At 54.6% G+C, this 14,159-nt stretch overlaps 1 pseudogene; it reads left to right on the plus strand.

The window, feature by feature from the left end:
* Positions 1 to 14,159, plus strand: part of LOC138102495 (zinc finger protein 208-like) — a 322,764-nt pseudogene that overhangs the window by 219,598 nt on the left and 89,007 nt on the right.

The following is a 14,159-nucleotide window of genomic DNA, read 5'->3' on the forward strand; positions in this document are numbered from 1 at the left end:
AATGCCTCTGTCCAAATTAAGGTGCAAACAAGACCAAGACCAAAGTCAATAGTACGGGCTTTATTTAATAGCAAATATGAGAGAGAGAGAGAAGAGAAAGAGATAGAAAAGAGGTTGGGGGGCAGAAAGAGCGTGAGAGAGACAGATGAAAGAAAATACACCACTCCATGGATCCCACTGGGATCCCAATGATGCTCTCCAGCTGGTCTTTTTGGTGGTAAGAGTCCCCCTAAAAGCACAGAATCCAATGGATTAATATATGCTCAGGGCAGGTGGGAATACCCAGGTACCTCCCCTGGGGGAGGGCACTTGGACACTGTCTCTTGCCGCAGACTCTGGGTCTGCTGCATCACTTTGCATCATGTGCAGTCCTGTGGAGAAAAGCCTCAGGAATAAGTTTTGGGAGCACTTTGGGAGGTCTTTGATGGATTATGACACCCCCTCAGCTGCCTCTCATGTGAATATCCCATGGATATGGCCTTTCCAGTGTTGGAGGTTTCCCAGCTGGGCCAGTTTGTGTAAGGGAGGATGGGTGTTCAGTACCTCTGACCAGAGGTAGCACCACAGACCTGAAACCTCCTTGTCCCCCTCAGTGGCAGGGGAGTCTGTGTAAACCTGTGTAAGCCCTCTGTGGACTGTGGTCTCCTCCACCCCAAACCCAGCCAGCCATGAAACTTTGTCAGGAAGGGCTTTTTGCTCATTATGCCTGAACTGTATAAAGGAGCTGCCACCACCCAAGCACCCCCTGTCCCTGGATGTGCCTCCTGAGGGGAACTTTGGCCTGCAAGTTTAGCTAAGGAACCTTGAGATCAGGGAAAGGGGGACTCTTAGCCAGGGATCTCAGGTCTAGGGAGAAGGAAACAAGGCTGAGGGAGGAGAATGAATCCACCAGAAAGCCAAGGCCAGAGCTGTCCTGAAAATCAGCCCTGGCTGGGGGAGGCCCCAGCCCCCAGACCCATTTGCTGAGGCCAGGTTTGCACCCCCATCCCCCAACCAAGGGGGCAGGAGGAAAGTTTGGGGTGTGGGGTACAACCTGCCCAGGGGGAGTGAACACCACCCCCCTTACCCAGACTGGCTCAGGTGTGAAACCCCCACCCCGGGAAGGCCACACACACAGGGGTCAGTGTCACACTTGCCCCTCCCCAGGGGAGGTCTCTGTCCCTGTCACTCCCTTGCTCTCCCCCCTCTTCTCTTTCACAGGCTGGGCCCTTTGCCAAATATGAGAATCATTTTTTTCTTTATCCCTGTCACCTCTGTGACAGCTACACAGAGTTTATCCTTCCTTTAAATCATCTGTATTGGGCCGAACTTTCACTTTTCTTTTACAGGAACATGCCAGCAGCTGAGCTGGAGCTGTGCGGGAACCGCTGGACCTTTGAATTGCCACCATCACTGCTTGTGCTGTTGGTTCATTCATGGTTGGGGTTTGTTTGCGTTTTCATCACAAGTGACTTGTGGGAAGAGCAAACATTCCTCCAAGCATTTTCGGTAGAGTTAAGTTTGATTTCTGCCAAGTTTATTTTGTCCGGTGCCCAGGGGATGCTCAAGGGATCTCTGTGCCTCTCTCCCTGGGGGATGCTGGGGAGGGGCTTGGTGGGGTTGTCCCTGTCCCTCTCACTCCAGGGCATTCCCAAGGCAGTGTCCCTGTCCCTTTCAGCCTTGGGGATGCTCGGGCATCTCCAACCCTCTCGCCCCAGGGAATGCTTGTGCGGGACTGGCGACCAAGGGCTCTGTGTCCCTTACACTGCTGAGTGTGCTCAGGGGCTCTCCAACCTTCTCATACCTGGGGAGTCTGGGGGAGTCTCTGTCCCTCTCACCCCTGGGGTGACCCAGCCCAAGCACCATCGTGGTGAGAGCGACACAGACACCCCCAAACCTACACAAGCACCTCCCAAAAATCCCAAGGGGAGAAGGACAGAGACCCCCACCAGGCACTGAGTGGGGTGAGAGGGACAGAGACCATCCCCAGTCTGGAATCATTCCAAGACAAGAGAGGCTTGGAGACCCCCCCCGGGACTCCCCAGGTAGGAGAGGGTTAGAGAAACTAAACTTGGGGGTCGCCCGGGTCGTCAAGGATCCGGGTGCTTCAACGCTGCCCCTCCATTCCACACGAGCATTCCAGGAAGGCAGCCCTGAATGTGACCCTTGGGGGTCTGGGATCAGCCTTCACATCCCTGTGGGAGCAGCCACAGAGAGGACGAGAGACTTTCCCCCTCTTATTCCTGTGGAAGGGTGAACCCCAGCTGCCCTTTTCTTCTGCTGCCTCCTCATCTCCTCGGCAGAGGATGTCAAACTCCCCAGGAGCAGGAAGAAGCCCATTCTGGGTTTCCTTGTGTCTGCAGCCTGGAACATCCACTCCGAGCAGAGCACTTGGGAAAGCCCTGCTGAATGACAGCAGGAGGAGGTTTGTGAGAAAGGCAGGAAATTGTATTTTGATAGGAAATCACAATTCCAAATTCTTTCTTTCTGTCTCGTTCATTTTCAGTCAGTTCTGGTCTGGTTTCCAGAGTGCCACCTTCTCAGCTGATTGTATTTGTGTTCTCCTTTCCCTTCTGCCTTCCTTACCTGCTCTGTTTGTCTCTCAGTGTCTCTCTGGAGCCAGGGCAGCTCCCACCAAAGGCCCTCCCCTGATTTTATTCCCAATCCACCAGCTAAAACAACCATGGATGAGGTGATGAAGGCTGGCAGTGAAATGTCACTGGAAGATCTTGCAGCACTTGGCTTTTGGCTCCTTCCTGAGAGCTTTGCCTTCAAAGGCAGGAACATCTTCTCCTTGCTGGGAACTGGAATTCCAGATGCCTGGAGGGTGTGCCGTGGATGCCAGAGGGGCATTCCCGAGGCTCGCAGGGTGCTGGTCCTGCCGTGCCTCCCACGGGAGCTGTGCAGGGCCAGGGGACAAGGTCCAGCAGCTGGGTGGGCTCCCAGAGCAGACAGCAAAGGCTGCTTTGCTGGACATTTCCCAGCACATTCCCAGCTGGAAGCAGAGGGAGGAGGGAAAGGGAAGCGAGTCCCTGTCAGAACCCCAGAAGGATTGGGGTGGGAAGGGACCCTGCCCGTGGGTTAGTGGGCTGAAAGCCAAGTGGAGCAAGACCTTACAATGCCATCTCCCTGCCAGCCTGTGCTGCTGACAGGAGCAGGGTGCCACTTTAGCCCTCTGTAGGCGGGACGAAACTGTGCATTCCACTCCCCTTATCTCATTTCTGATGAGCTGTTCATGATAGGTCGTTTGCAGGAGCTGCCCAGTGCACCCCCAACCCCTCAGGCTATGAGGAGCTGGCTGTTAAATGAGATAAGGAAGGAGAGGCAAACCTCTGCTGCGTGACTCCGCTGTGATAACTCCCTCCGGAGTAGCAGCAGCAGCACAGTCCCACCCAGCCTGAGGGCTCACCTCTGCTGATGGGCCATCATGGACTGAATGGCCCCAGCACAATGGGCAGCTGCAAGGACTGAGACCATCAGGGCTCCCAAAATATCCCATGACTCCCAGGATTACATCTTTCTATTGTGAAACTGCCCGCCCTGGGGGAGGGGCTGAGCATTTCCCACCTGAACCTGAGCATATAAAATCTGGGTTTGAGGCCTTCTGGCAACACTCAAGAGATCCAGGGCAGGAGCCGAACTCCAACAGGACTGTGACCACTGCTGTCAACAAGACTGCAACTTTCACTTGGACAGGACAGTGTGTCTACCACTGCGACCAACAGGTTTTGTTTTCTTTCCTTTTGCTTTGCATGCAGCAGGACCAGATGGTGCTCAGCACAGGAACTAACCACCATCGTTCTGCTCTTGTCCCAGGGTGCCTGGTTATACTCAGCCTTTGTGGGTTACAGCTGTATCATGGTATTTCTTGTCATCTCTTTGGTGAATTGTAACTCCCACCTTCATCTCTCTTGGGGCAGATCAGTGGGGTTCATTTCTCATGCCAGTTAAAACCAGCATGGTGTTTGAGACGATTTTACAGTCATGATATGCCCGGTGACTTCTAGAGAAGGACATGGGCAGGAGCAACCCCTAAGCCAACACACTCACACCGTGTTTTTCACTCCAAACCAGGATTTCCCACTCCCAAACCTTGGCCAGATGGAGGCGGAGGCTGTGAGAAAGAGGAAGATGCCCCAGGACACCCAGGCAGGTGAGGAGGAAGTCCCTGCCCCGTTCCCCCTCTCTCCTGCTCCATCTCCCAGCCCAGCATCGCCCCCGGCTGCAGGACAACCCCGCTGCCGATGCCGTCCTGCCGGGGACGGACTGGGGGGATCTCCTTCCCCTTCCCTGTGGCACAGAGGCAAATCCCATTGTCTCCTTGTCCTTCCTCCCCCAGACAAGGAGCTGAGGATGGAGCCCAGGGAGGACAAATCCTCACGGCAACACCTGGTGGAAGAGGCCATTTTGAGCAGCTCCCCAGTGCAGGAATCCAACGGGGAGGAAAACCACCGGAGATCCCGCAGGAGGAGGGGCTGCAAACGCAGCCCAGGGAGCTCTGAGGAGGAAAGACCCACCCTGTGCCAGGAAGGCGGCCAGAGATCCAGCCAGCATTCAGCCTTGGTGGTCCATGAGCAGCGTCACGCTAGGGAGAAACGCTACAAGTGCTTGGAATGTGCGAAGAGCTTCAGCCGGAGCACCAACCTGATCCACCACCAGTTGATTCATACTGGGGAACGCCCCTACGTGTGTGGGGAATGTGGGCAGAGCTTCAGACAGAGCTCCAGCCTGATCCAACACCGGTTGATTCATACTGGGGAACGGCTCTATGTGTGTGGGGAATGTGGGAAGAGCTTCAGACAGAGCTCCAGCCTGATTCACCACCAGAAGATCCACACTGGCGAGAGGCCCTACGAGTGTGGCGAATGTGGGAAGACGTTTCAGACCAGCTCCAGTCTCCTCCTGCACCAGCGGATTCACACAGATGAGAGGCCCTTCCGCTGCCCCGACTGCGGGAAGGGCTTCAAGCGCAACTCCCACCTCATCAGGCACAAACGCATCCACACCGGCGAGAGGCCCTACGAGTGTCCTGAGTGTGGGAAGAGCTTCAGGCAGAGACATAGTCTTAGCTGCCACCAGAGGATCCACACTGGGGAGAGGCCCTACGAGTGTTCTGAGTGTGGGAAGAGCTTCAGCCAGAGCTATAGTCTTAGCTGCCACCAGCGGATCCACACCGGGGAGAGGCCCTACGAGTGTTCTGAGTGTGGGAAGACCTTCAGCCAAAACTCCAGTCTCCTCCGCCACCAGAAGATCCACAGCGGGGAGAGGCCCTACGAGTGTCCCGAGTGTGGGAAGAGCTTCTCCAGGAGCTCTCACTTGACCAGACACCAACGGAGCCACCAGTAAGGGAAGCCCTGTGAGTGCCCCGAGTGCAGGAAGAGCTTTGTGCACTGCTCCAACTTCATCTCGCAGCAGAGGATCCATGTCGGGTGATGCACAGTGACCCCCGTTGGGCAGAGACCTGGTGACCCCTGTTCCAGATGATCCCCATTGTGGGGGGAGGATGTTTGGGAGATTTATTTCACTTCTCATTCTCGTGCTCTGATTTCATTGCTAAGAAATGCAATCCCTGTCCCCAGACTGGGTCTGGTTTTCCGTGCTGGTGGTCGGGGCAGGAGCTCTCCTGGTCCTTATCTCAGCTCCTGGGCCTTTCCTCAGCCAACCAAAGAAGTCACTAAACAATTTTTAGCCACTCTGAGCTTTTCACACTGATGAGTGCCCAGGTGCCAGGCAGATCTGCTGCACAAAGACCTCCCCACCTGGGCCCCCCTCACCTCCAGTGCCCCCCGGGAGCAGAATTAAGGGAGAGAGGGGAGGTTTCAGCACCTGCCCAGAGCTGGGGATATGGCAGCTGGGGCCATACTGGTGGCACTGGTGGTGCTGCGAGCCCCCCGGCCACAGGCATGGAGCTCTCAGGTGAGCCGAGGTGGTGGGAAGAGGAGTCCAGGTATGGTGGGAAAAGTGGGGAGAGGAGGGAAAATGGGTGTGTGGGACCCATAAAATGAGTTGGAGGGGGAGTGGGACCTCCTAAAAACAGAATGGGAAGGGGGCTGAGGACTGGGGGACAATGGGACAGGCACGGGAAAGCTTAGAAATTGGGGAATGGAAGGGTGGCATCCCAAAACTGAGCAGGAGGGGGCCGGGGATTGGGAGGATTGTGTGAAAAGGGTTGGGAAAGGGTTAAAAGGGGGGACTGGGACCCCCAAACTGATGGGGGAAGGGGCTGGCAGCTGGGGATTGATGGGAAAGGAGGGGAGAAAACAGAAAAAGGGTGGAAATGAGAGTGGGACTGCGGGAAGAAAAGTCTCATGGCGGCCGTGGAGCAAGGGGTTGTGGAGTGGGGATCTGGGGTGGCCCCCTGAGCTCTTGGCTTGCTGTGGGGTGCTGGGGGCTGCTGGGGGGCCACCCCCTCACCTGTGTCCTGCATACACAGAGCTCTTCCAGCACATGGTAAAGTCCAACTGTTGTTTCATTAATGGTACCGACCAGGTGGGGTTTGTGGTGAGGTTCAGCTCCAGCCTGGAGCAGCTCCTGCACTTGGACAGAAATGTGGGGCACTGCGTGGGGGACACACTGTATGGGGAGAAACAGGCCCGGTGCTGGAACACTGTCCTGGGGTGATGTTATGAGGCTGCTTTATTCCTTAACCCTCCGCTCAATGCCCAAGGACGCTGTGTCTTTAGGATGGACCTGGGGGTGGGGCCGGAGCCACGGGACGTGAGTGAGGGTCAGTTCAACGGCTAGAGCCCAACGGCTCAGGGACTCCTGGGTCTCGACAGGGCCTTGGAGGGAGCGCGCCGGGGGCGTTGTGCGGCTCCTTGGGTTTTTGGTGTTCTGGCTAGCTGGAAGAAGGTTCTGTTGGGTTTTCTTGTTCTTTTTCCCTTCCCTCCCCCTTGCCTCACTGCCTCCCTTCCCTTCCCTCCAGTCCGGGGAGCCTGTGGGTTGGCCCCGGTGGGCCCGCGGGGTGGCCCCGGCTGGTCTGAGTTGGTGCATCTCTTCCCTCTCCAGGAATTTGTTGTATTTCGGGGTTTGTTTCCCCTGTTCTACCCTGCTTTGTTTGGTGTTAATAAACAGTTTGGGTTTTTTCCCACTTTATGTTCTGCCTCTGTGTCCAGTAAGAGCAGGTCCTACCACGCCCGGTCAGCTCTGGACACAGCAGGCTGCGGGGACCAGCCTCCGGTGTAGGAGTGACCGGAGGTCTGGCTCGTGGATCCTTCCGGGGGACCACAGGGACCGAAGCAGGTGGCGGAGGAAAGGAGGCAGGCCTAGAGTTGGGTAGAATCCAGAAGGTTTATTGTACCCCCAGACAGAGGTCCTCACCAACCAGGGGAGCCCAGCTCTATGGCACTGAGCCAAGGCATGCAAGGGATTTTATGGGGGGGTGGTGGTCAAGGGAGGGGTTACAAAAGAACCAATAGGGCAGGGGAAGGGTAGGGCAAACAGGGTGATGAACACTTACAGGAACAAATGGTAACAAAGTAAGGGAGGGGCTCCTATCCCAGGACCAATCGCCTGGCCCCCTGGCTAGAACTTTCTAGACGCCTGGGAGGGGAACCAGAGTGACAGACAGAGCCCCGGGAGGAGACAAAACTGATAGATAGGGAGATTTACATAAAACAGGGAGGGTGCCAACTGGGATAAACCAAATACACAGAACTTAAGGGGAATGCCCCGACTGAACCAACATAAACACTCCCACAATGTTCTTGTGACCCACTTGTCTTACTGGTGGAGGAAATGGGGAGGTCCTTTTCCCTTTGGAGGAGACACTCATTCCAGAGTGTTTCCTCCTGAAGTCTTGTCTCCAAAACCAAGACATAAATTTGGCACCCAACTTAAGGGGCACGTGGAATAGGGGGAAAAAAATCAAAACCATTTTGGTTTGAATCACTTTTGTATTGAGGTACAGCAGTAAGACCATGCTGTTTGATTTAATAATTTTTCTGTGGAAGCTAGCCATAAGTACATGTCTGTCGGGGTCTCCTCCCCCCGCCATGTAGCCCTGAGGGGAGACACGGGGTTTCCCTGCCCCTGGTCAGCCTCATTCCCCATTGGTTGGTTTGTGTTTCCTGCGCAGGCAAGGACCCTCGGTTCCTCGTGACTGTAACAGTTCCTGGGCAGAGCCCGGCCATGTGGCTGGGGAAATAAACATCTCTGAAACATCTATCAAGAATCCGTCTATATGTATTTCTTTTCCACGGGACTCCTGGTTTGATATAGGCGTGTTACAGTATCCCCACTGCAACAAAATGGTGGGGAATTGTGAGCAGAACGATCCCTGATCCCTTAGCAACCGATTTGTGTGAGTAAACCCTAGAAACTTTGGATTCCTCTTCTTGGTTTTGTTTTGCTATTCCATATCTAAACTATGGAGGAACCGTGGGAAGACTCTTGGCTTTCAGAGCCGCATATGGACATTTATCAAGCTTAAAATGATTCTTGAACAACGATTTGTAAATTTTAGCTTGATTCAAGCTCAAAAAGAACTGAAACACTTCCTGGCATGGTTGTTTAAGAACTTTTTCTATGTTTCTTGGGATTTAATTCTTACCAAGGGCTTTTGGAAGACCGTTTGGACATAGTTAATATTTGAGTCAAAATATATGCCGATGGAAGAATATTTTCGTGAATATTATTTAATTACCGAGACTGTTGAGCAATGTCAGCTGTGTCCTGGTGAAGGGAAGCCTGGCTCAGGGACCATGCGACCCAGGCCACGTGCACCGAGCGCTCTGCGAGCAGCAGCGAGGCAGCTCCCGTGCACGGGCAGAGCCACGCGAGCCGCAGTGTCAGTGGTGGAGCGGGGAGCGGCGGGAGCGGCACTGCCCAGCGGTGCCCGCCCGGCCCCGTGCAGCGCGTGGTGGAGCGAGCCCCGTGAACGCCTGAACGAGAGGGGCGGCGCGCGGGCAGCGGCTGGCGGTGGTGGCGGTAGAGCGGAGCTGCGCCCAGCCGAAACGCGCGCTGGAGCAGGGCATGGGGGGGTCATCGCTTGGGGGCGCAGAGACGTGGGTGCAGCCCCAGGCAGCGGCAGCAAAGCTGCGACCAGAGGAGGCGACGCACGGCAAACGGAGCGGCGCGGCCCAGCCCAGCCCGCACGGCCCCGAGTGTGACCCCGGGAAAAGCGCGCAGGAACCAGCAGCGCAGACAATTCCAACATGGGAGCGACCAAAAGAGAGAGCAAAGACACAGCGAGACAGAAAACAGCAGCCACTCGGAAAAAGGAAAAGACCATAGTAGCTAAGAACTTAGGGATAGGGAAATGGTATAATGTTAAACAAAATTACGGTTTTATAACAAGATGTGATAACCAGCAAGACATATTGGTGCATAGAACTGCTATTAAAAAGAATAACCCAGAAAAATGCATCCCAAGCTTGGGAGATGGAGAGGTGGTGGAATTCAAAATCATACAAGGTAGAAAAGGGTTACAAGCATCGCAGGTCACTGGGCCTGATGGTGTTCCTGTGAAAGGCAGTATATATGCTAAAAATCGTAGTCATGTTAGACAATATCTCCTTGGTAGGCCCCCCTACAGTCTCCCTTTCCTAATCCCACCTTTCCCTTTTACCCTATGTCCTATTACCCCCAGTGTATTCCCAATCCGTTTTTCCATCCATGGTTTCCCTCACAAAACCATACCTTTGCCAATTGTTTCCCCAAAAATCCCTTTCCAGTGCCGAGTGGGGGATGAAAAGGGGGAGGGAAGAAATTAAACCCTCTCCTGCCTCAGTTTCCCCACAAAGCATGCTCAGAGAGTTCTGTCTCCCTTCTGTCAGCCCTAAGATGTTCCACAGAATCTGTTTGGACATTTAAAGACTCAGGAGGGTGGCTTGTTTTGTTTTGAAACTGTTCTTGTTATGTTTATCCAGTTGTCTCCATTCTCCTTTTATTAAAATAAAACGGGGGAAATGTCGGGGTCTCCTCCCCCTGCCATGTAGCCCTGGGAGCCTTGAGGGCACAGACACACGGGGTTTCCCTGCCTCTGGTCAGCCTCATTCCCCATGGGTTGGTTTGTGTTTCCTGCGCGGGCAAGGACCCTCGGTTCCCTGTGACTCTAACAGTTCTTCAGCAGAGCCCAGCCATGCGGCTGGGGAAATAAACATCTCTGAAATATCTATCAAGAATCCGTCTATATGTATTTCTTTTCCATGGGACTCCTGGTTTGGTATAGGCGTGTTACATTATCCCCACTGCAACACATGTCCACAGCTATGGGCAGTCGTGTCCCTGGCTTACACTTTTATAAGTCAGAAATAAGAATCAGCACTGCCATTTTAATATGCCTGGTGGCAGTGATTCATCGAAGTTTGGCTGGAGTAATGGAAGCCATGGAGAAGGTGTATGTCATGTTGTTTTCCCATTCTGGCCTTGGTAGCTTCCTTTTGGAATGTATTAGCAATTGCACCCAGCTTGTTAGGGGAAAAGCAGGGGATGATAACTCCCAGCCCTTCATCTCCTTCTTCCCCTTCAGATCTGGCACATCACCTTTTGAAAGTGTCCAGTTTCCCCTGGATGTCAAAGATGCCACCTCCTTGTTATGTTATCTAGCAGGGTTTCTCTATGTGGTCTCCAGCTTGTCTAAAATAAGGGCTGAGATTTCCAGAGGGGTTGCCCAGACACCTGCCCCACTTGCAGAAAATCCTAAGTGCTGTGGGGTATGGGAGGACATAGGCCTGACCCTGAAGCACTTTTCTGACCCAGGAGCCTGGAACTTCCCCCCTGAACAAATTCAGAATCCAGCTGAGGTGGGGAAGTATCTGAAGGAAAACTGCAATAACAACACTGATGAAAAGGAAAAGCTCATTGTCACGTGCTGGGTCCTGGCTAATGCTAACCGCACGCTGCTGGATTCTGTAGGGCAGAAGATACAGCCAGAGGGGCAGGAGAATAAGGCAGCAGACACCCCAATCACTCCAGCTGCAGCTAAAGCAGATGGGGAGCCTAAACCAACAACAATTGCCCCTGTCCAGAGAAAGAAACACAAAGCCAAATCCATTTGCCCACTGGATGATGATGGGCAGCCAGGACCTTCACAGCCAGCAGAGCAAGTGAAACCTGAAATCATTACCGAGTCCCTGTCCATAGATGGCCCTTGTACCCTGAGGAAGGATTGCACCCAACGGCCTGATGAAACTATATTAAGTTGGATGGTCCAAATCTGGGACACTGCAAGCGATGGTATATTCTGGATGGCACTAAAGTGAGGCATTTGGGGTCTCTGTCACTTGATCTAAGTATCGACCGAGGGATGACAAGGGGCCCTGAAGCTCTCAGTCTCTGGACAGTCTTACTGCTGTACCTCAATACAAAAGTGATTCAAACCAAAATGATTTTAATTTTTTTTCCCGCTTCCACGTGACCCTTACGTTGGGCACCAAATTTATGTCTCGGTTTTGGAGACAAGACTTCAGGAGGAAACACTCTGGAATGAGTGTCTCCTCCAAAGGGAAAAGGGCCTCCCCATTTCCTCCACCAGTAAAACAAGTGGGTCACAAGAACTGAAAGTGGAAAAAAAACCCAAACCGTTTATTAACACCAAACAAAGCACGGTAGAATAGGGGAAGAAACCACGAAATACAACAAATTCCTGGAGAGGGAACAGACACACAGGCTCAGACCAGCTGGAGCCACCCCGCAGGCCCACTGGGGCCAACCAGCAGGCTCCCTGGACTGGAGGGAAGGGAGGCAGTGAGGCAAGGGGGAGGGAAGGGAAAAAGAACAAGAAAACCCAACAGAACCTTTTTCCAGCTAGCCAGAACACCAAAAACCTGAGTCGCACAACGCTCCCAGCGCACTCCCTCCCAGGCCCTGCCACACCCCGGAGCCCCTGAGCTGTTGGGCTCTAGCCGTCGAACTGACCCTCACCCGGGTCCCGTGGCTCTGGCCCCACCCCCAGGTCCATCCTAAAGACACAGCGTCCTTGGGCATTGAGCGGAGGGTTAAGGAATAAAGCAGCCTCATAACATCACCCCAGGACAGTGTTCCAGTAGCGGGCCTGTTTCTCCCCATACAGCGTGTCCCCCACGCAGTGCCCCACATTGCTGTCCAAGTGCAGGAGCTGCTCCAGGCTGGAGCTGAACCTCACCACAAACCCCACCTGGTCTGTACCATTAATGAAACAACAGTTGGACTTTACCATGTGCTGGAAGAGCTCTGTGTATGCAGGACACAGGTGAGGGGGTGGCCCCCCAGCAGCCCCCAGCACCCCACAGCAAGCCAAGAGCTCAGGGGGCCACCCCAGATCCCCACTCCACAACCCCTTGCTCCACGGCCTCCATGGGACCTTCCTTCCTGCAGTCTCACCCTCATTTCCACCCTTTTTCTGTTTTCTCCCCTCCTTTCCCATCAATCCCCAGCTGCCAGCCCCTGCCCCCATCAGTTTGGGGGTCCCAGTCCCCCCTTTTAACCCTTTCCCAACCCTTTTCACACAATTCTTGTAATACCCACCCCCATCCTGCCCACTTTTGGGATCCCACCCTTCCCAATCCCCAGTTTCTAAGCTTTCCCGTGCCTGTCCCATTGTCCCCCAGTCCTCAGCCCCCTTCCCGTTCTGTCTTTAGGGGGTCCCACTCCCCCTCCAACTCATTTTATGGGTCCCACACACCCATTTTCCCTCCTCTCCCCACCTTTCCCACCATACCTCGACTCCTCTTCCCACCCCCTCAGCTCTCCTGAAAGCTCCATGCCTGTGGCCAGGGGGCTCCCAGCACCACCAGTGCCACCAGTATGGCCCCAGCTGCCCCATCCCCAGCTCTGGGCAGGTGCTGAAACCTCCCCTCTCTCCCTTAATTCTGCTCCTGGGGGGCACTGGAGGTGAGGGGGGCCCAGGTGGGGAGGTCTTTGTGCAGCAGATCTGCCTGGCACCTGGGCACTCATCAGTGAGAAAAGCTCAGAGTGGCTAAAAATTGTTTAGTGACATCTTTGGTTGGCTGAGGAAAGGCCCAGGAGCTGAGATAAGGACCAGGAGAGCTCCCGCCCTGATCACCAGCACGGAAAAACAGACCAAGCCTGGGGACAGGGATTGCATTTCTTAGCAATGAAATCAGAGCACGAGAATGAGAAGTGAAATAAATCTCCCAAACATCCTCCCCCCACAATGGGGATCATCTGGAACAGAGGTCACCAGGTCTCTGCCCAACGGGGTTCACCTGACATGGATCCTCTGCTGCGAGATGAAGTTGGAGCAGTGCACAAAGTTCTTCCTGCACTCGGGGCACTCGCAGGGCTTCCCTTACTGGTGGCACTGTTGGTGTGTGATCAAGTGAGAGCTCCTGGAGAAGCTCTTCCTGCACCCAGGACACTCGTAGGGCCTCTCCCCAGTGTGGATTCATTTGTGCCTGGTGAAGTTGGAGTTGGTACCTGAAGCCCTTCCCGCAGTCAGGGCAGCGGAAGGGCCTCTAATCCTCGTGAATCTGCTGGTGCAGGAGACTGGAGCTGGTCTGAAACCTCTTCCCACATTCGCCACACTTGAAGGGCCGTTTCCTAGTGTGGATCATCTGGTGGCGAATCAGGTAGGAGCTCGTGCTGAAGCTTTTCCCACATTCCCCACACACATAGGGCCGTTCCCCGGTGTGGACCTGGCAGTGTCGGTTTAGGTAGGAGCTCTGGCTGAAGCTCTTCCCACATTCCCCACACACATAGGGCCTTTCTGCGATGTGGATCATCTGGTGGTGGATCAGGTTGGTGCTCCGGCTGAAGCTCTTCGCATATTCCAAGCACTTGTAGCGTTTCTCCCTAGCATGACACTGCCCATGGACGACCAGATTTGAGCTCTGACTGGATCTCTGGCCGCCTTCCTGGCACAGGGTGGGTCTTTCCTCCTCATAACTCCCTGGGCTGCCCCTCCTCCTGCGGGATCTCTGGGGCTTTTCCTCCCCGTTGGATTCCGGCGCTGTGGAGCTGCTCAAAATGGCCTCTTCCACCAGGTTCTGCCACGGGGATTTGTCCTCCCTGGGCTCCATCCTCAGTTCCTTGTCTGGGGGAGGAAGGACAAGGAGACGATGGGATTTGCCTCTGTGCCACAGGGAAGGGGAAGGAGATCCCCCCAGTCCATCCCCGGCAGGACGGCGTCGGCAGCGGGGTTGTCCTGCAGCCGGGGGCGATGCTGGGCTGGGAGATGGAGCAGGAGAGAGGGGGAAAGGGGCAGGGACTTCCTCCTCACCTGCCTGGGTGTCCCGGGG

Source organism: Aphelocoma coerulescens, unplaced genomic scaffold, assembly GCF_041296385.1.
Source record: "Aphelocoma coerulescens isolate FSJ_1873_10779 unplaced genomic scaffold, UR_Acoe_1.0 HiC_scaffold_77, whole genome shotgun sequence".
Lineage (NCBI taxonomy): Eukaryota > Metazoa > Chordata > Aves > Passeriformes > Corvidae > Aphelocoma > Aphelocoma coerulescens.